This window comes from Triturus cristatus, chromosome 1_1 (genome assembly GCF_964204655.1).
Source record: "Triturus cristatus chromosome 1_1, aTriCri1.1, whole genome shotgun sequence".
Lineage (NCBI taxonomy): Eukaryota > Metazoa > Chordata > Amphibia > Caudata > Salamandridae > Triturus > Triturus cristatus.
The window spans coordinates 1,079,436,520-1,079,457,033 of record NC_140579.1 but is presented as its reverse complement, the minus strand read 5'-3'; positions in this window follow the sequence as shown (position 1 = coordinate 1,079,457,033).

Genomic DNA, 20,514 nt, shown 5'->3' with positions numbered 1-20,514 from the left:
CTCCCCGACATGTCGCTCCACTCCACTCCCCGACATGCCGCTCCACTCCACTCCCCGACATGCCGCTCCACTCCACTCCCCGACATGTCGCTCCACTCCCAACATGCCGCTCCACTCCCCGATATCCTGCTCCACTCCACTCCACAACATGCCGCTCTACTCCACTCCCCGACATGCCACTCCACTCCACTCCCCGACATGCCGCTCCACTCAACTCCCCGACATGCCGCTCAAGTCCCCGACATGCCGCTCCACTCTACTCTCCGACATGCCACTCCACTGCACTCCACTCCCCGACATGCCACTCCACTCGCCAACATGCCGCTCCACTCCACTCCCCGACATGCCGCTCCTTTCCACTCCCCAACATTCCGCTCCACTCCCGGACATTCTGCTCCACTGCCCGACATTCCGCTCCACACCCCTCGCCGACATGCTATGCCACTTCACTCCAATCCCTGACATGCCACTCCACTTCACTCCACTCCCTGACAAGCCACACCACTCCCCGATATGCCGCTCCACTCCCCGACATGCTGCGCTCCATTCCCCGACATGCCGCTCCACTCCTCGACATGCCACTCCACTCCCCGACATGCTGCTCCACTCCCCGACATGCCGCTCCACTCCACTCCACTCCCCGACATGCCGCTTCAATCCCCTGCCCGACATGCTGCTCCACTAACTGACTTGCTGCTCCACTTCCCGACATGCCGCTCCACTCCACTCCACTCCTCGACGTGCCGCTCCACTTCACTCCACTTCCCAACATGCCGCTCAACTTCACTCAACTCCCTGACATGCCGCTCCACTCCCCGACATGCCACTCCACTCCCCGGCATTCCTCTCCACTCCCCGGCATGCTTCTCCACTCCCCGACATGGCGCTTCATTCCCCAACATGCCGCTTCACTCCATGACATGCCACTTCACTCCTCTCCACTCCCCGACATTCCGCTCCAATCTTCTCCACTCCCCGACATGCCGCTCCAATCCCCTCCCCGACATGCCGCTCCACTCCCCGACATGCCGCTCCACTCCCCGACATGTAGCTCCACTTCACTCTACTCCCCGACATGCTGCTCCACTCCACTCCCAGACATGCCACTCCACTTCACTCCACTCCCCTCCACTCCCCGACATGCTGCTTCACTCCTTTCCACTCCCGGACATGCCGCTCTGCTCCACTCCCATACATGCCTCTCCACTTCAGTCCACTCCCCGACATGCCACTCCACTCCCTGACATGCCGCTCCACTCCCCGACATGCTGCTCCACTCCCTGACATGCCACTCCACTCCCAGACATGCCGCGCCACTCCCCGACATGCCGCTCCACTCCCCGAAATGCTGCTCCACTCCCCAACTGCCGCTCCACTCCCCGACATGCTGCTCCACTCCCTGACATGACGCTCCACTCCGCGACATGACGCTCCACTGCCCGACATGACGCTCCACTCCACTCCACTCCCCGACATGCCGCTCCACTCCACTCTACTTCCCAACATGCCACTCCACCCTCCGACATGCCGCTCCACTTCACTCCTGTTGGACCCGGCCTCGTGGCGTGGTCCTTAACCCCCCTGGACTGTGGCCGTTCCCCGCCCCGGCCTTCACGGGCCACCCGTCTGAACTGCTCCAAGGCCCTTCACCTGGAACTGCACGTGGTCGCATGCTCCTCATGGCTCCGCCATCTTGTTGGCATCTACGTCACCCCGTACACCAGCCGGCGCGACCCCGCTCAACCCGGCCTCGACCCCAGCGAAGCCCCGACCTCGAGGCACCACGGACTGGCCAGGGGGTGCCGCAGGAACCATTCATCGCCCCCGGCGGAGGACGGTATCGTTGGGACCCCCAACTGTCCTCCCCTCTCGAGGTGTGATCGCCCTGCAAACTCCCATGGGCCTGGCGCCTCTCCTGCTGGGCGTCTGGCCACCTCCACCCGGCCACTCCGCCCCCTTGGGCGCAAGGGTCCGGACATCAAAGGGCTCCAGACCTATATCTGGGGCGACCCCACCACAGCTCGGCAGTTGTATCCCGGAGTCGAGAGCCCTGCTGATCGAATCGCGGCTGACCCTACGGAGAAGAACTCTTGTCGGAACCATCACGAGCCCTGCTGACTGCGTCGCGGCTCCCTCTTGTGAACCTTTCCTGAACCACCTGGAACATCGGAGCCCTGCAGACGCCGTCGCGGCCCCACCTCGCTGAGACCTTCCTCGGAGCCCTGCTGACGACGTCGCGGCTCGAGCTGAGCAGAAACCATCTTGAGAGCCCTGCTGATTGAATCGCGGCTCTCCACGAACTGTACGCCAGAGCCCTGCTGACGCCGTCGCGGCTCGACCCCTCCGAGATCGGAGGTCCTCCAGCTTGAGGATAAGAACTGGGCCCCAGGTACCCTCGTACCACATTCCTGCCAAAGACTGTCCCGCTACCCCTACCCTTCCAAAGAGACATTGAGACTTTTGGTGGATCCCTCGATCCCTTCGTGTAAATATTGAACTCGTAACCTTTTATTGATGATAAAGAATTGCTTGTCTTGAGACAACCTCCTTGAGTCCGGTGTGGTGGTGTTACTGTGCTAGTACGTGATAGGAGAAGGATCTCTCAGGAGACTTCTCGGCAGCGCTCGGCTACTTCGTGCAGTGCGAGGGCCCCCCTTGGTGGTCTCACCGACTCCTCGGGGTCCGCCTTCCAACATTTGGTGGCCAGCGACGGGATCCGAGCCGAACGCAGTACGTACCAGCCAGTACCCACTAGCTACCCATCCAAACGAATAGCATCATGAGCAGCCAGGAAAACAACGCGACAATGGAGTTCCAGCCTGAACGGCTGGAAGAATATACGCACAAAGAATTAAAACAGTTCTGCAGAGACAAAGGCATTGCAACCACCAGCCTCGGTACCAAGGAAGAGATGCAGAAAGCTCTGAGGACATGGCTGGAGGCCGGGGCAGGCCCCTCCCAGGAAGAAGGGCCCTTGCCCCTGACGGAGACCACAGCAACCGCACTGACCCCGGCAACCGGAGGACGAAAGAGCCTAGAAACCGGCCTCTCCGAAGAAGAAATACGAGAGCGGGAAAAGGTCCGGAGCCACGAGCTAGAGCTCGCCCGACTGCGACTGGACGGCGAACTCCAGCTGGCAGAAAAGAAACTGGCCCTCGAGCAGCTACGCCTTCAAGAAGAGATAGAAGAGAAGAGACGACACCGGGAGTTGGAGGAAAAGAAGCTCACCCTTGAGCACGAGCGCAGCCTCAAGGAGCTCGAGATCAAGGCCAAGAACGGAGGGACCAACACCCCCAGTACGAGAGACACTCTACCGCCTGCCGAGGCCAAAGTACATATCCCGAAGGAGGTCGTCAAGGAGTATTACAAGAATGACGATATCCAACAGTGGTTCAAGGCCTATGAGGTGGCCATGACCTCCCATCGAGTGCCCCGAAAAGACTGGGGCGCAGGCCTGTGGGGGCGATTCCTGAGTGAAGGGCGGGACACGCTGCTCCAGCTACCGGAGGAAGTGATGACCTCCTACGATCACATGAAGGAGGCCCTGCTCACCCGCTACGGGCTAACAGCGGAGATGTACCGCCAGCGGTTCCGAGACTGCAAGAAAATCCCGGGTACCACATGGGTGGAATATGTGGACTTTTTTAGTCGGGCCCTAGAAGGGTGGATCAAAGGCAGCAAAGTAACCACCTACGGGCAACTGGTCGACCTCATCGTGTGGGAACATCTTTCCAACAATTGCTTCGTGGAGCTGAGACAGCACCTCCTCGACAGCAAAATGACCGACCCGCGGAAACTGGCCGTCGAGGCCGATCGATGGGTCAACTCCCGGGTCCCCCGGAGCTCAATGGGGGAGTACCAGAGGAACCCCAACGGACCCCCACGCCAGCGCGGTGGGGGGGGAGGGCCGAACAGGAACCGAGACCCTCCCGCTGGGGCCCCCAGGAGCCCCCCTCGAGGGCCACCGCAGCCACATCTCTCCCCGAGCCTAGCACGAAGGGTGGGCCCGGCCCGACCCGGACCACGGCCACCAGTGACCTGCTATGGCTGCCAACAAACCGGACACTTTGCCAGCGACCCGGCCTGCCCTCTGAACCGAAGAAACGGGGCCGGCGGGCCCCCGCCCCGGCAGCTGACAGCCGCCGCCTTGGGGGGAGGAGAAGAGGAAGAAGAGGCCCTCGACCGAGAAAACACTGAGTGGGAGCCGGCAGCCATGTCCCTGGTCTGCCTGGGTAGCCGGGAGATGGTACCCTGCACCCCCATCCCAACCAACACCCAGAAGTACCGGCAGCAGGTCACGGTCAACGGACAACGGGCCGAAGCCCTTCGCGACACCGGCGCCAGTATCACCGCTGTCCGCTGCCACCTGGTGACCCCTGAACAGATTCTACCGAATGTGCTGTGCCCTGTCCGGACGGCCGACAACAGTGAAAGCCTATGCCAGATGGCCCTGGTCCCCTTCGAGTGGGGAGGGGTGACGGGCCTGCTGAAGGTGACAGTGCGCGACGACGCCCCGGTCGACTGCCTCCTGGGGAACGACTTGGAGAGTTCCCCCTGGGCTCAAGTAGAACGACGAGAGCACCTCCGAATGTTGGGACTGGCTGATTGGGCCTGCGCCATCACCCGGTCCATGACCGCCCAGGCCCCCCGCTCATCCTCGACCTCCGGGACCGCCCGACCCGAGGGGCTCACACCCCCTCCCGCCAGCAGCGAGGAGGAGGCGGACACCGACCCTGGGTCCAGCGAATCCTCCCCCGAAGAGATGACTTCTCCGAGCGCCCTACCAGAGCTGACGCAATGGCAACACGAAGGGGGCCCCACCCGAGAGCAGTTCCAGCAAGAGCAACAGTCCTGTCCCTCTCTCGAAGGGGTCCGGCAGCAGGCGAACGCGCAAGCCAACGGTGACCAGACCGGCACCCACTGGATCTACTGGGCCGAGGGCCTGTTGTACAGTGAACAGAAAGTAGCAGAACTCGGGGCCAGCCGCGTGTTGGTGGTCCCCCTCCGCCTCCGGGAGTTTCTTCTCAACCTGGCCCATGATGTGCCCCTCGCCGGACACTTGGGGCAAGACAAAACGTACAGTCGTCTGGTGACCCACTTCTACTGGCCCCGGATGCGGAGAGATGTGGACAACCACTGCCGGTCCTGCCAGACCTGCCAAGCCAGCGGAAAGACGGGGGGTCGGGTCAAGGCCCCCCTCCAGCCCTTTCCCGCCGTCAGCACCCCGTTTGAACGGGTCGGAATCGACATTGTGGGACCCCTGGACCCCCAAACCGCCCTGGGCCACCGCTTCATCCTGGTCCTCGTGGACCACGCCACCAGGTACCCGGAGGCGGTCCCGCTCAGAACCATAACGGCCCCTGTGGTAGGCCGGGCCTTGATGGGGATCTTCTCCCGAGTGGGATTCCCCAGCGAAGTGGTGAGCGACCGCGGCACGAACTTTATCTCCAGGTACATGCGGTCCCTGTGGCAACAGTGCGGGGTCACATACAAGTTCACGACCCCATATCACCCTCAGGGGAACGGACTGGTTGAGCGATTCAACCGAACATTGAAAGGGATGATCCAGGGCCTGGAAGAACCACTCAGGCGGAAATGGGATGTCCTGCTGCCCTGCCTCCTGTTCGCCTATCGGGAGGTCCCGCAGAAGTCCCTGGGGTTCAGCCCGTTTGAACTATTGTATGGACACCCGGTCCGCGGACCGCTCAGTCTGGTCAAGGAGGGCTGGGAGATGAAGCCCCGAGGCGCCCCTCCTGACGTCTACCGATACCTCCTGACCCTCCGAAACCAGACCCGCAAGTTCCGAGCCCTCGCCGAAGCCAACCTCGAGGCCAGCCAGGAGGACATGAAGCGGTGGTACGATCGCAACACTTCTACTGTAGAATTCGAGCCAGGTCAGAAAGTATGGGTCATGGCCCCGGTCGAACCCGGCGCCCTCCAGGACAAGTGGACCGGGCCCTTCAAGGTGGTGGAGAAGAAAAGTCCCGTCACCTACTTGGTCGATCTGGAGTCCCCCCGGAACCCCCTCCGGGTCCTACATGCTAACAGGCTAAAACCCCACTTCGCCCGGACCGAACTGAGCTTGCTGCTGGCGACCGACGAGGGGGGCGAGGACGACTCCGAGCCCCTGCCCGACCTCTTGCAATCCGACATTCACGATGGATCGATCGAAGGGGTCCAACTCGCCTCGTCCCTGACCCCGGAACAGCGCAGCGACTGCCAGCGATTACTGCGGGACTACGCAGCCCTCTTCTCTCTCACCCCGGGGGTGACCCACTGGTGCGTCCACGACGTCGACACCGGGGAGAACCCCCCCATACGACACAGAGCCTACCGGGTGCCTGACCGAGTGCGGGCCTGCATCCAGGCCGAAGTAGCGAAGATGCTGGCCCTGGGGGTCATCGAGCCTTCCGACAGCCCGTGGGCCAGCCCTGTCGTCCTGGTGCCCAAGGCCGCAGCTCCCGGCCACCCCCCGGAGTTGCGATTCTGCGTGGACTACCGAGCCCTGAATGTAGTAACCAAGACGGACGCACACCCGATACCCCGGGCCGACGAACTCATCGACCGCCTAGGGGCCGCTCGCTACCTGAGCACGCTGGACCTCACCGCCGGGTACTGGCAAATCCAGCTCACCCCCGGCGCCCAAGAAAGATCTGCCTTTTCGACTCCGGATGGGCATTACCACTTTCGGGTGATGCCCTTCGGAATGAAGAACGCCCCGGCCACCTTCCAGCGACTGGTGAACAAAGTTTTGGCCGGGCTTGAGGCCTTCAGCGCGGCCTACTTAGATGACATTGCCGTGTACAGCAACCACTGGGCCGAGCACCTCCTCCACCTAAAGGCCGTCCTGGCCGCCCTCCAGCGGGCCGGGCTCACAATCAAGGCCAGCAAATGCCAAATCGGCCACGGATCCGTGACCTACCTGGGCCATCAAGTGGGGAGCGGGCAGGTGGCCCCCCTCCAAGCAAAGATAGATGCCATCCAGACCTGGGAACCCCCCACTACCCAGACCGCTGTCCGGGCCTTCCTGGGCCTCACCGGATACTACCGACGGTTTATCCGGGACTATGGGAGCATTGTCGGCCCCCTCACAGAGTTAACGTCCAAAAAGCAGCCCAAGAAGGTACACTGGACACCCCGCTGCCAAACAGCCTTCGACACCCTCAAAACGGCCATGTGTACTGCTCCGGTGCTGCAGGCCCCGGACTACCAGAAGGAGTTCGTGGTACAGACGGACGCCTCCGAGTATGGGATCGGGGCCGTTCTCTCCCAAACTGACGAAAAGGGGCTCGACCGACCAGTGGCCTTCATCAGCCGGCGACTACTGCCCCGGGAGCAACGCTGGAGCACTATTGAGCGCGAGGCCTTCGCTGTGGTGTGGGCCCTCAAGAAGCTCCGGCCCTACCTCTTTGGCGCCCACTTCCGGGTCCAGACCGACCACCGGCCCTTGCAATGGTTAATGCGAATGCGGGGCGAGAACCCCAAACTGCTGCGATGGTCCATCTCGCTACAAGGGATGGACTTTGACGTCGAACACCGGCCCGGCAATGACCACGCCAACGCCGACGGCCTGTCCCGCTTCTTCCGCCTTGACGAGGAGAATCCCCAAGGAGATGGGTGACTCTCCCTGCCTTCGGCTGGGGGGGACGCCTGTTGGACCCGGCCTCGTGGCGTGGTCCTTAACCCCCCTGGACTGTGGCCGTTCCCCGCCCCGGCCTTCACAGGCCACCCGTCTGAACTGCTCCAAGGCCCTTCACCTGGAACTGCACGTGGTCGCATGCTCCTCATGGCTCCGCCATCTTGTTGGCATCTACGTCACCCCGTACACCAGCCGGCGCGACCCCGCTCAACCCGGCCTCGACCCCAGCAAAGCCCCGACCTCGAGGCACCACGGACTGGCCAGGGGGTGCCGCAGGAACCATTCATCGCCCCCGGCGGAGGACGGTATCGTTGGGACCCCCAACTGTCCTCCCCTCTCGAGGTGTGATCGCCCTGCAAACTCCCATGGGCCTGGCGCCTCTCCTGCTGGGCGTCTGGCCACCTCCACCCGGCCACTCCGCCCCCTTGGGCGCAAGGGTCCGGACATCAAAGGGCTCCAGACCTATATCTGGGGCGACCCCACCACAGCTCGGCAGTTGTATCCCGGAGTCGAGAGCCCTGCTGATCGAATCGCGGCTGACCCTACGGAGAAGAACTCTTGTCGGAACCATCACGAGCCCTGCTGACTGCGTCGCGGCTCCCTCTTGTGAACCTTTCCTGAACCACCTGGAACATCGGAGCCCTGCAGACGCCGTCGCGGCCCCACCTCGCTGAGACCTTCCTCGGAGCCCTGCTGACGACGTCGCGGCTCGAGCTGAGCAGAAACCATCTTGAGAGCCCTGCTGATTGAATCGCGGCTCTCCACGAACTGTACGCCAGAGCCCTGCTGACGCCGTCGCGGCTCGACCCCTCCGAGATCGGAGGTCCTCCAGCTTGAGGATAAGAACTGGGCCCCAGGTACCCTCGTACCACATTCCTGCCAAAGACTGTCCCGCTACCCCTACCCTTCCAAAGAGACATTGAGACTTTTGGTGGATCCCTCGATCCCTTCGTGTAAATATTGAACTCGTAACCTTTTATTGATGATAAAGAATTGCTTGTCTTGAGACAACCTCCTTGAGTCCGGTGTGGTGGTGTTACTGTGCTAGTACGTGATAGGAGAAGGATCTCTCAGGAGACTTCTCGGCAGCGCTCGGCTACTTCGTGCAGTGCGAGGGCCCCCCTTGGTGGTCTCACCGACTCCTCGGGGTCCGCCTTCCAACAACTCCACTCCCCGACATGCCGCTCCACTCCCCGACATGCCGCTCCACTTCACTCCACTCCCCGACATGCCGCTCCACTCCTGAAATGCCGTTCCACTCCCGACATGCCGCTCCACTCCACTCCGCTCCCCGACATACCGCTCCACTCCCCAATATGCCGCTTCACTCCACTCCTCGACATGCGGCTCCACTCCCCGACATGCCGCTCCACTCTACTCTCCAACATGCCACTCCACTCCACTCCACTCCCTGACATGCCACTCCACTCCCCAACATGCCGCTCCACTCCACTCCCCGACATGCCGCTCCACTCAACTCCCCAACATACCGCTCCACTCCCCAACATTCCGCTCCACTCCCCGACATTCTGCGCTACGCCCCTCGCCGACATGCTATGCCACTTCACTCCACTCCCCGACATGCCACTCCACTCCCCGAGATGCCGCTCCGCTCCCCGGCATGCCACTCCACTCCTCTCCCTGACATGTCGCTCCACTCCACTCCCTGACATGCCGCTCCACTCCCCAACATGCCGCTCCACTCCACTCCCTGACATGCCACTCCACTCCACTCCCTGAAATGCCACTCCACTCCTCTCCACTCCTCTCTACTCCCGGACATGCCGCTCCACTCCCTGACATGCCGCTCCACTCGCCGACCTGCCATGTAACATCACTCCACTCCATGACATGCAGCTCCACTTCACTCCCCGACATGCCGCTCCACTCCCAAACATGCCGCTCCACTCCCCGACATGCCGCTCCACTCCACTCCCCGACATGCCGCTCCACTCCTCCGAAATGCTGCTCCACTCCCCAACTGCCGCTCCACTCCCGACATGCCGCTCCACTCCCTGACATGACGCTCCACTCCGCGACATGACGCTCCACTGCCCGACATGACGCTCCACTCCACTCCCCGACATGCCGCTCCACTCCAATGTGGTACGAGGGTACCTGGGGCCCAGTTCTTATCCTCAAGCTGGAGGACCTCCGATCTCGGAGGGGTCGAGCCGCGACGGCGTCAGCAGGGCTCTGGCGTACAGTTCGTGGAGAGCCGCGATTCAATCAGCAGGGCTCTCAAGATGGTTTCTGCTCAGCTCGAGCCGCGACGTCGTCAGCAGGGCTCCGAGGAAGGTCTCAGCGAGGTGGGGCCGCGACGGCGTCTGCAGGGCTCCGATGTTCCAGGTGGTTCAGGAAAGGTTCACAAGAGGGAGCCGCGACGCAGTCAGCAGGGCTCGTGATGGTTTCGACAAGAGTTCTTCTCCGTAGGGTCAGCCGCGATTCGATCAGCAGGGCTCTCGACTCCGGGATACAACTGCCGAGCTGTGGTGGGGTCGCCCCAGATATAGGTCTGGAGCCCTTTGATGTCCGGACCCTTGCGCCCAAGGGGGCGGAGTGGCCGGGTGGAGGTGGCCAGACGCCCAGCAGGAGAGGCGCCAGGCCCATGGGAGTTTGCAGGGCGATCACACCTCGAGAGGGGAGGACAGTTGGGGGTCCCAACGATACCGTCCTCCGCCGGGGGCGATGAATGGTTCCTGCGGCACCCCCTGGCCAGTCCGTGGTGCCTCGAGGTCGGGGCTTTGCTGGGGTCGAGGCCGGGTTGAGCGGGGTCGCGCCGGCTGGTGTACGGGGTGACGTAGATGCCAACAAGATGGCGGAGCCATGAGGAGCATGCGACCACGTGCAGTTCCAGGTGAAGGGCCTTGGAGCAGTTCAGACGGGTGGCCCGTGAAGGCCGGGGCGGGGAACGGCCACAGTCCAGGGGGGTTAAGGACCACGCCACGAGGCCGGGTCCAACAGGCGTCCCCCCCAGCCGAAGGCAGGGAGAGTCACCCATCTCCTTGGGGATTCTCCTCGTCAAGGCGGAAGAAGCGGGACAGGCCGTCGGCGTTGGCGTGGTCATTGCCGGGCCGGTGTTCGACGTCAAAGTCCATCCCTTGTAGCGAGATGGACCATCGCAGCAGTTTGGGGTTCTCGCCCCGCATTCGCATTAACCATTGCAAGGGCCGGTGGTCGGTCTGGACCCGGAAGTGGGCGCCAAAGAGGTAGGGCCGGAGCTTCTTGAGGGCCCACACCACAGCGAAGGCCTCGCGCTCAATAGTGCTCCAGCGTTGCTCCCGGGGCAGTAGTCGCCGGCTGATGAAGGCCACTGGTCGGTCGAGCCCCTTTTCGTCAGTTTGGGAGAGAACGGCCCCGATCCCATACTCGGAGGCGTCCGTCTGTACCACGAACTCCTTCTGGTAGTCCGGGGCCTGCAGCACCGGAGCAGTACACATGGCCGTTTTGAGGGTGTCGAAGGCTGTTTGGCAGCGGGGTGTCCAGTGTACCTTCTTGGGCTGCTTTTTGGACGTTAACTCTGTGAGGGGGCCGACAATGCTCCCATAGTCCCGGATAAACCGTCGGTAGTATCCGGTGAGGCCCAGGAAGGCCCGGACAGCGGTCTGGGTAGTGGGGGGTTCCCAGGTCTGGATGGCATCTATCTTTGCTTGGAGGGGGGCCACCTGCCCGCTCCCCACTTGATGGCCCAGGTAGGTCACGGATCCGTGGCCGATTTGGCATTTGCTGGCCTTGATTGTGAGACCGGCCCGCTGGAGGGCGGCCAGGACGGCCTTTAGGTGGAGGAGGTGCTCGGCCCAGTGGTTGCTGTACACGGCAATGTCATCTAAGTAGGCCGCGCTGAAGGCCTCAAGCCCGGCCAAAACTTTGTTCACCAGTCGCTGGAAGGTGGCCGGGGCGTTCTTCATTCCGAAGGGCATCACCCGAAAGTGGTAATGCCCATCCGGAGTCGAAAAGGCGGATCTTTCTTGGGCGCCGGGGGTGAGCTGGATTTGCCAGTACCCGGCGGTGAGGTCCAGCGTGCTCAGGTAGCGAGCGGCCCCTAGGCGGTCGATGAGTTCGTCGGCCCGGGGTATCGGGTGTGCGTCCGTCTTGGTTACTACATTCAGGGCTCGGTAGTCCACGCAGAATCGCAACTCCGGGGGGTGGCCGGGAGCTGCGGCCTTGGGCACCAGGACGACAGGGCTGGCCCACGGGCTGTCGGAAGGCTCGATGACCCCCAGGGCCAGCATCTTCGCTACTTCGGCCTGGATGCAGGCCCGCACTCGGTCAGGCACCCGGTAGGCTCTGTGTCGTATGGGGGGGTTCTCCCCGGTGTCGACGTCGTGGACGCACCAGTGGGTCACCCCCGGGGTGAGAGAGAAGAGGGCTGCGTAGTCCCACAGTAATCGCTGGCAGTCGCTGCGCTGTTCCGGGGTCAGGGACGAGGCGAGTTGGACCCCTTCGATCGATCCATCGTGAATGTCGGATTGCAAGAGGTCGGGCAGGGGCTCGGAGTCGTCCTCGCCCCCCTCGTCGGTCGCCAGCAGCAGGCTCAGTTCGGTCCGGGCGAAGTGGGGTTTTAGCCTGTTAGCATGTAGGACCCGGAGGGGGTTCCGGGGGGACTCCAGATCGACCAAGTAGGTGACGGGACTTTTCTTCTCCACCACCTTGAAGGGCCCGGTCCACTTGTCCTGGAGGGCGCCGGGTTCGACCGGGGCCATGACCCATACTTTCTGACCTGGCTCGAATTCTACAGTAGAAGTGTTGCGATCGTACCACCGCTTCATGTCCTCCTGGCTGGCCTCGAGGTTGGCTTCGGCGAGGGCTCGGAACTTGCGGGTCTGGTTTCGGAGGGTCAGGAGGTATCGGTAGACGTCAGGAGGGGCGCCTCGGGGCTTCATCTCCCAGCCCTCCTTGACCAGACTGAGCGGTCCGCGGACCGGGTGTCCATACAATAGTTCAAACGGGCTGAACCCCAGGGACTTCTGCGGGACCTCCCGATAGGCGAACAGGAGGCAGGGCAGCAGGACATCCCATTTCCGCCTGAGTGGTTCTTCCAGGCCCTGGATCATCCCTTTCAATGTTCGGTTGAATCGCTCAACCAGTCCGTTCCCCTGAGGGTGATATGGGGTCGTGAACTTGTATGTGACCCCGCACTGTTGCCACAGGGACCGCATGTACCTGGAGATAAAGTTCGTGCCGCGGTCGCTCACCACTTCGCTGGGGAATCCCACTCGGGAGAAGATCCCCATCAAGGCCTGGCCTACCACAGGGGCCGTTATGGTTCTGAGCGGGACCGCCTCCGGGTACCTGGTGGCGTGGTCCACGAGGACCAGGATGAAGCGGTGGCCCAGGGCGGTTTGGGGGTCCAGGGGTCCCACAATGTCGATTCCGACCCGTTCAAACGGGGTGCTGACGGCGGGAAAGGGCTGGAGGGGGGCCTTGACCCGACCCCCCGTCTTTCCGCTGGCTTGGCAGGTCTGGCAGGACCGGCAGTGGTTGTCCACATCTCTCCGCATCCGGGGCCAGTAGAAGTGGGTCACCAGACGACTGTACGTTTTGTCTTGCCCCAAGTGTCCGGCGAGGGGCACATCATGGGCCAGGTTGAGAAGAAACTCCCGGAGGCGGAGGGGGACCACCAACACGCGGCTGGCCCCGAGTTCTGCTACTTTCTGTTCACTGTACAACAGGCCCTCGGCCCAGTAGATCCAGTGGGTGCCGGTCTGGTCACCGTTGGCTTGCGCGGTCGCCTGCTGCCGGACCCCTTCGAGAGAGGGACAGGACTGTTGCTCTTGCTGGAACTGCTCTCGGGTGGGGCCCCCTTCGTGTTGCCATTGCGTCAGCTCTGGTAGGGCGCTCGGAGAAGTCATCTCTTCGGGGGAGGATTCGCTGGACCCAGGGTCGGTGTCCGCCTCCTCCTCGCTGCTGGCGGGAGGGGGTGTGAGCCCCTCGGGTCGGGCGGTCCCGGAGGTCGAGGATGAGCGGGGGGCCTGGGCGGTCATGGACCGGGTGATGGCGCAGGCCCAATCAGCCAGTCCCAACATTCGGAGGTGCTCTCGTCGTTCTACTTGAGCCCAGGGGGAACTCTCCAAGTCGTTCCCCAGGAGGCAGTCGACCGGGGCGTCGTCGCGCACTGTCACCTTCAGCAGGCCCGTCACCCCTCCCCACTCGAAGGGGACCAGGGCCATCTGGCATAGGCTTTCACTGTTGTCGGCCGTCCGGACAGGGCACAGCACATTCGGTAGAATCTGTTCAGGGGTCACTTCACTCCACTCCCCGACATGCTGCTCCACTCCCCGACATGCTGCTCCACTTCACTCCACTCCCCGACATGCTGCTCCACTCCTGAAATGCCGTTCCACTCCCGACATGCCGCTCCACTCCGCTCCCCGACATGCCGCTCCACTCCCCAATATGCCGCTTCACTCCACTCCAAGACATGCCGTTCCACTCCTCTCCACTCACCGACATGCCATGCAGCTCAACTCCTCTCCCCGACATGCCACTCCACTCTACTCTGACATGCCGTTCCACTCCCGACATGCCGCTCCACTCCCCGACATGCTGATTCACTCCACTCCCCGACATGCCACTTTACTCCCCGACATGCCGCTCCACTCCCTGACATGCCGCTCCACTCCACCCCCTGATATGCTGCTCCACTCCCCGACATGCCGCTCCACTCATCCCTGGCATGCCGCTCCACTCCCCGGCATGTCGCTCCGCCCCCCGGCATGCCGCTCCACTCCACTCCACAACATGTCGCTCCACTCCACTCACTGACATGCCACTCCACTCCCCAATATGCCGCTCCACTCCACTCCCCGACATGCCGCTCCACTCCACTCCCTGACATGCCGCTCCACTCCTCTCCACTCCTCTCTACTCCCCGACATGCAGCTCCACTCCCTCACATGCCACTCCACTCGCCGACCTGCCATGCCACTTCACTCCACTCCACGACATGCCGTTTCACTTCACTCCCCGACATGCCGCTCCACTACCCAACATGCCGCTCTACTCCCCGACATGCCGCTCCACTCCACTCCCCAACATGCCACTCCACTCCACTCCCCGACATGCCGCTCCACTCCACTCGCTGACATGTCGCTCCACTCCTGACATGCCGCTCCACTCCCCGATATCCCGCTCCACTCCACAACATGTCGCTCTACTTCACTCCCCGACATGCTGCTCCACTCCACTCCCCGACATGCCGCTCCACTTCACTCCCCGACATGCCGCTCAAGTCCCCGACATGCCGTTCCACTCTACTCTCCGACATGCCACTCCACTCCGCTCCACTCCCCAACATGCCGCTCTACTCCACTCCCCGACATGCCGCTACACTCTACTCCCCAACATACCGCTCCGCTCCCCGACATTCTGCTCCACTCCCCGACATTCCGCTCCACGCCGCTCGCCGACATGATATGCCACTTCACTCCACTCCCCGACATGCCGCTCCACTCCCCGACATGCCGCTCCGCTCCCTGGCATGCCGCTCCACTCCACTCCCCGACATGTCGCTGCACTCCACTCCCTGACATGCCACTCCACTCCCCAACATGCCGCTCCACTCCACTCCCCAACATGCAGCTCCACTCTACTCCCTGACATGCCGCTCCACTCCTCTCCACTCCCCGACATGCCGCTCCACTCCCTGACATGCCGCTCCACTCGCCGACCTGCCATGCCACTTCACTCCACTCCACGACATGCAGCTCCACTTCACTCCCCGACATGCCGCTCCACTCCCCAACATGCCACTCCACTCCCCGACATGTCGCTCCACTCCACTCCCCGACATGCCGCTCCACTCCACTCCCCGACATGCCGCTTCACTCATCCCTGGCATGCCGCTCCACTCCCCGGCATGTCGCTCCGCCCCCCGGCATGCCGCTCCACTCCACTCCCCAACATGTCGCTCCACTCCACTCACTGACATGCCACTCCACTCCCCAATATGCCACTCTACTCCACTCCCCGACATGCCGCTCCACTCCACTCGCTGACATGTCGCTCCACTCCTGACATGCCGCTCCACTCCCCGATATCCCGCTCCACTCCACAACATGTCGCTCTACTCCACTCCCCGACATGCTGCTCCACTCCACTCCCCGACATGCCGCTCCACGTCACTCCCCGACATGCCGCTCAAGTCCCCGACATGCCGTTCCACTCTACTCTCCGACATGCCACTCCACTCCACTCCACTCCCCAACATGCCGCTCTACTCCACTCCCCGACATGCCGCTACACTCTACTCCCCAACATACCGCTCCGCTCCCAGACATTCTGCTCCACTCCCCGACATTCCGCTCCACGCCCCTCGCCGACATGATATGCCACTTCACTCCACTCCCCGACATGCCGCTCCACTCCCCGACATGCCGCTCCGCTCCCTGGCATGCCGCTCCACTCCACTCCCCGACATGTCGCTCCACTCCACTCCCTGACATGCCACTCCACTCCCCAACATGCCGCTCCACTCCACTCCCCAACATGCAGCTCCACTCTACTCCCTGACATGCCGCTCCACTCCTCTCCACTCCCCGACATGCCGCTCCACTCCCTGACATGCCGCTCCACTCGCCGACCTGCCATGCCACTTCACTCCACTCCACGACATGCAGCTCCACTTCACTCCCCGACATGCCGCTCCACTCCCCAACATGCCGCTCCACTCCCCGACATGTCGCTCCACTCCACTCCCCGACATGCCGCTCCACTCCACTCCCCGACATGCCGCTCCACTCCACTCCCCGACATGTCGCTCCACTCCCAACATGCCGCTCCACTCCCCGATATCCTGCTCCACTCCACTCCACAACATGCCGCTCTACTCCACTCCCCGACATGCCACTCCACTCCACTCCCCGACATGCCGCTCCACTCAACTCCCCGACATGCCGCTCAAGTCCCCGACATGCCGCTCCACTCTACTCTCCGACATGCCACTCCACTGCACTCCACTCCCCGACATGCCACTCCACTCGCCAACATGCCGCTCCACTCCACTCCCCGACATGCCGCTCCTTTCCACTCCCCAACATTCCGCTCCACTCCCGGACATTCTGCTCCACTGCCCGACATTCCGCTCCACACCCCTCGCCGACATGCTATGCCACTTCACTCCAATCCCTGACATGCCACTCCACTTCACTCCACTCCCTGACAAGCCACACCACTCCCCGATATGCCGCTCCACTCCCCGACATGCTGCGCTCCATTCCCCGACATGCCGCTCCACTCCTCGACATGCCACTCCACTCCCCGACATGCTGCTCCACTCCCCGACATGCCGCTCCACTCCACTCCACTCCCCGACATGCCGCTCCAATCCCCTGCCCGACATGCTGCTCCACTAACTGACTTGCTGCTCCACTTCCCGACATGAAGCTCCACTCCACTCCACTCCTCGACGTGCCGCTCCACTTCACTCCACTTCCCAACATGCCGCTCAACTTCACTCAACTCCCTGACATGCCGCTCCACTCCCCGACATGCCACTCCACTCCCCGGCATTCCTCTCCACTCCCCGGCATGCTTCTCCACTCCCCGACATGGCGCTTCATTCCCCAACATGCCGCTTCACTCCATGACATGCCACTTCACTCCTCTCCACTCCCCGACTGTTGGACCTGGCCTCGTGGCGTGGTCCTTAACCCCCTGGATTGTGGCCGTTCCCCGCCCCGGCCGTCACGGGCCACCCGTCTGGACTGCACCAAGGCCCTTCACCCGGAGCTACACGTGGTCGCATACTCCTCGTGGCTCCGCCATCTTGTTGGCATCCACGTCACACCGTGCCCCAGCCGGCGCGACCCCGCTCAACCCAGCCTCGACCCCAACGAAGCCCCGACATCGAGGCACCACGAACTGGCCAGGGGGTGCCGCAGGAACCATTCATCGCCCCGGCGGAGGACAGTATCGATGGGACCCCCAACTGTCCTCCCCTCTCGAGGTGTGATCACCCTGCAAACTCCCATGGGCCTGGCGCCTCTCCTGCTGGGCGTCTGGCCACCTCCACCCGGCCACTCCGCCCCCTCGGGCGCATAGGTCCGGACATCAAAGGGCTCCAGACCTATATCTGGGGCGACCCCACCACAGCTCGGCAGTTGTATCCCGGAGTCGAGAGCCCTGCTGATCGAATCGCGGCTGACCCTACGGAGACGAACTCTTGCCGGAACCATCACGAGCCCTGCTGACTGCGTCGCGGCTCCCTCCTGTGAACCCTTTTCTGAACCACCTGGAACATCGGAGCCCTGCAGACGCTGTCGCGGCCCAACCTCGCTGGCACCTTCCTCGGAGCCCTGCTGACGCCGTCGCGGCTCGAGCTGAGCAGAAACCATCTTGAGAGCCCTGCTGATTGAATCGCGGCTCTCCACGAACTGTACGCCAGAGCCCTGCTGACGCCGTCACGGCTCGACCCCTCCGAGATCGGAGGTCCTCCAGCGTGAGGATAAGAACTGGGCCCCAGGTACCCTCGTACCACACTCCTGCCAAAGACTGTCCCGCTACCCCTACCCTTCCAAAGAGACATTGAGACTTTTGGTGGATCCCTCGATCCCTTCGTGTAAATATTGAACTCGTAACCTTTTATTGATGATAAAGAATTGCTTGTCTTGAGACAACCTCCTTGAGTCCGGTGTGGTGGTGTTACTGTGCTAGTACGGGATAGGAGAAGGATCTCTCAGGAGACTTCTCGGCAGCGCTCGGCTACTTCGTGCAGTGAGAGGGCCCCCCCCAGTGGTCTCACCGACTCCTCGGGGTCCGCCTTCCAACATTTGGTGGCCAGCGACGGGATCCGAGCCGAACGCAGTACGTACCAGCCAGTACCCACTAGCTACCCATCCAAACGAATAGCATCATGAGCAGCCAGGAAAACAACGCGACAATGGAGTTCCAGCCCGAACGGCTGGAAGAATATACGCACAAAGAATTAAAACAGTTCTGCAGAGACAAAGGCATTGCAACCACCAGCCTCGGTACCAAGGAAGAGATGCAGAAAGCTCTGAGGGCATGGTTGGAGGCTGGGGCAGGCCCCTCCCAGGAAGAAGGGCCCTTGCCCCTGACGGAGACCACAGCAACCGCACTGACCCCGGCAACCGGAGGAAGAAAGAGCCTAGAAACCGGCCTCTCCGAGGAAGAAATACGAGAGCGGGAAAGGGTCCGGAGCCACGAACTAGAGCTCGCCCGACTACGGCTGGACGGCGAACTCCAGCTGGCAGAAAAGAAACTGGCCCTCGAGCAGCTACGCCTTCAAGAAGAAATAGAAGAGAAGAGACGACACCGGGAGTTGGAGGAAAAGAAACTAACTCTTGAGCACGAGCGCAGTCTCAAGGAGCTCGAGATCAAGGCCAAGAACGGAGGGGCCAACACCCCCAGTACTAGAGACACTCTACCGCCCCCCGAGGCCAAGGTGCATATCCCGAAGGAGGTCGTCAAGGAGTATTACAAGAATGACGATATCCAACAATGGTTCAAGGCCTACGAGGTGGCCATGACCTCCCATCGGGTGCCCCGAAAAGACTGGGGCGCAGGCCTGTGGGGGCGATTCCTGAGTGAAGGGCGGGACACGCTGCTCCAGCTACCGGAGGAGGTGATGACCTCCTACGATCACATGAAGGAGGCCCTGCTCACCCGCTACGGGCTAACAGCGGAGATGTACCGCCAGCGGTTCCGAGACTGCAAGAAAATCCCGGGTACCACATGGGTGGAATATGTGGACTTTTTCAGTCGGGCCCTAGAAGGGTGGATCAAAGGCAGCAAAGTAACCACCTACGGACAACTGGTCGACCTCATCGTCTGGGAACATCTTTCCAACAATTGCTTCGTGGAACTGAGACAGCACCTCCTCGACAGCAAAATGACCGACCCGCGAAAACTTGCCGTCGAGGCCGATCGATGGGTCAACTCCCGGGTCCCCCGGAGCTCAATGGGGGAGTACCAGAGGAACCCCAACGGACCCCCACGCCAGCGCGGTGGGGGGGGAGGGCCGAACAGGAACCGAGACCCTCCCGCTGGGGCCCCCAGGAGCCCCCCTCGAGGGCCACCGCAGCCACATCTCTCCCCGAGCCTAGCGCGAAGGGTGGGCCCGGCCCGACCCGGACCACGGCCACCAGTGACCTGCTATGGCTGCCAACAAACCGGACACTTTGCCAGCGACCCTGCCTGCCCCCTGAACCGAAGAAACGGGGCCGGCGGGCCCCCGCCCCGGCAGCTGACAGCCGCCGCCTTGGGGGGAGAGGAGGAAGAAGAGGCCCTCGACCGAGAAAACACTGAGTGGGAGCCGGCAGCCATGTCCCTGGTCTGCCTGGGTAGCCGAGAGATGGTACCCTGCACCCCCATCCCAACCAACACCCAGAAGTACCGGCAGCAGGTCACGGTCAACGGACAACGGGCCGAAGCCCTTCGCGACACCGGCGCCAGTATCACCGCTGTCCGCTGCCACCTGGTGACCCCTGAACAGATTCTACCGAATGTGCTGTGCCCTGTGCGGACAGCCGACAACAGTGAAAGCCTATGCCAGATGGCCCTGGTCCCCTTCGAGTGGGGAGGGGTGACGGGCCTGCTGAAGGTGACGGTGCGCGACGACGCCCCGGTCGACTGCCTCCTGGGGAACGACTTGGAGAGTTCCCCCTGGGCTCAAGTAGAACGACGAGAGCACCTCCGAATGTTGGGACTGGCTGATTGGGCCTGCGCCATCACCCGGTCCATGACCGCCCAGGCCCCCCGCTCCTCCTCGACCTCCGGGACTGCCCGACCCGAGGGGCTCACACCCCCTCCCGCCAGCAGCGAGGAGGAGGCGGACACCGACCCCGGGCCCAGCGAATCCTCCCCCGAAGAGATGGCTTCTCCGAGCGCCCTACCAGAACTGACGCAATGGCAAC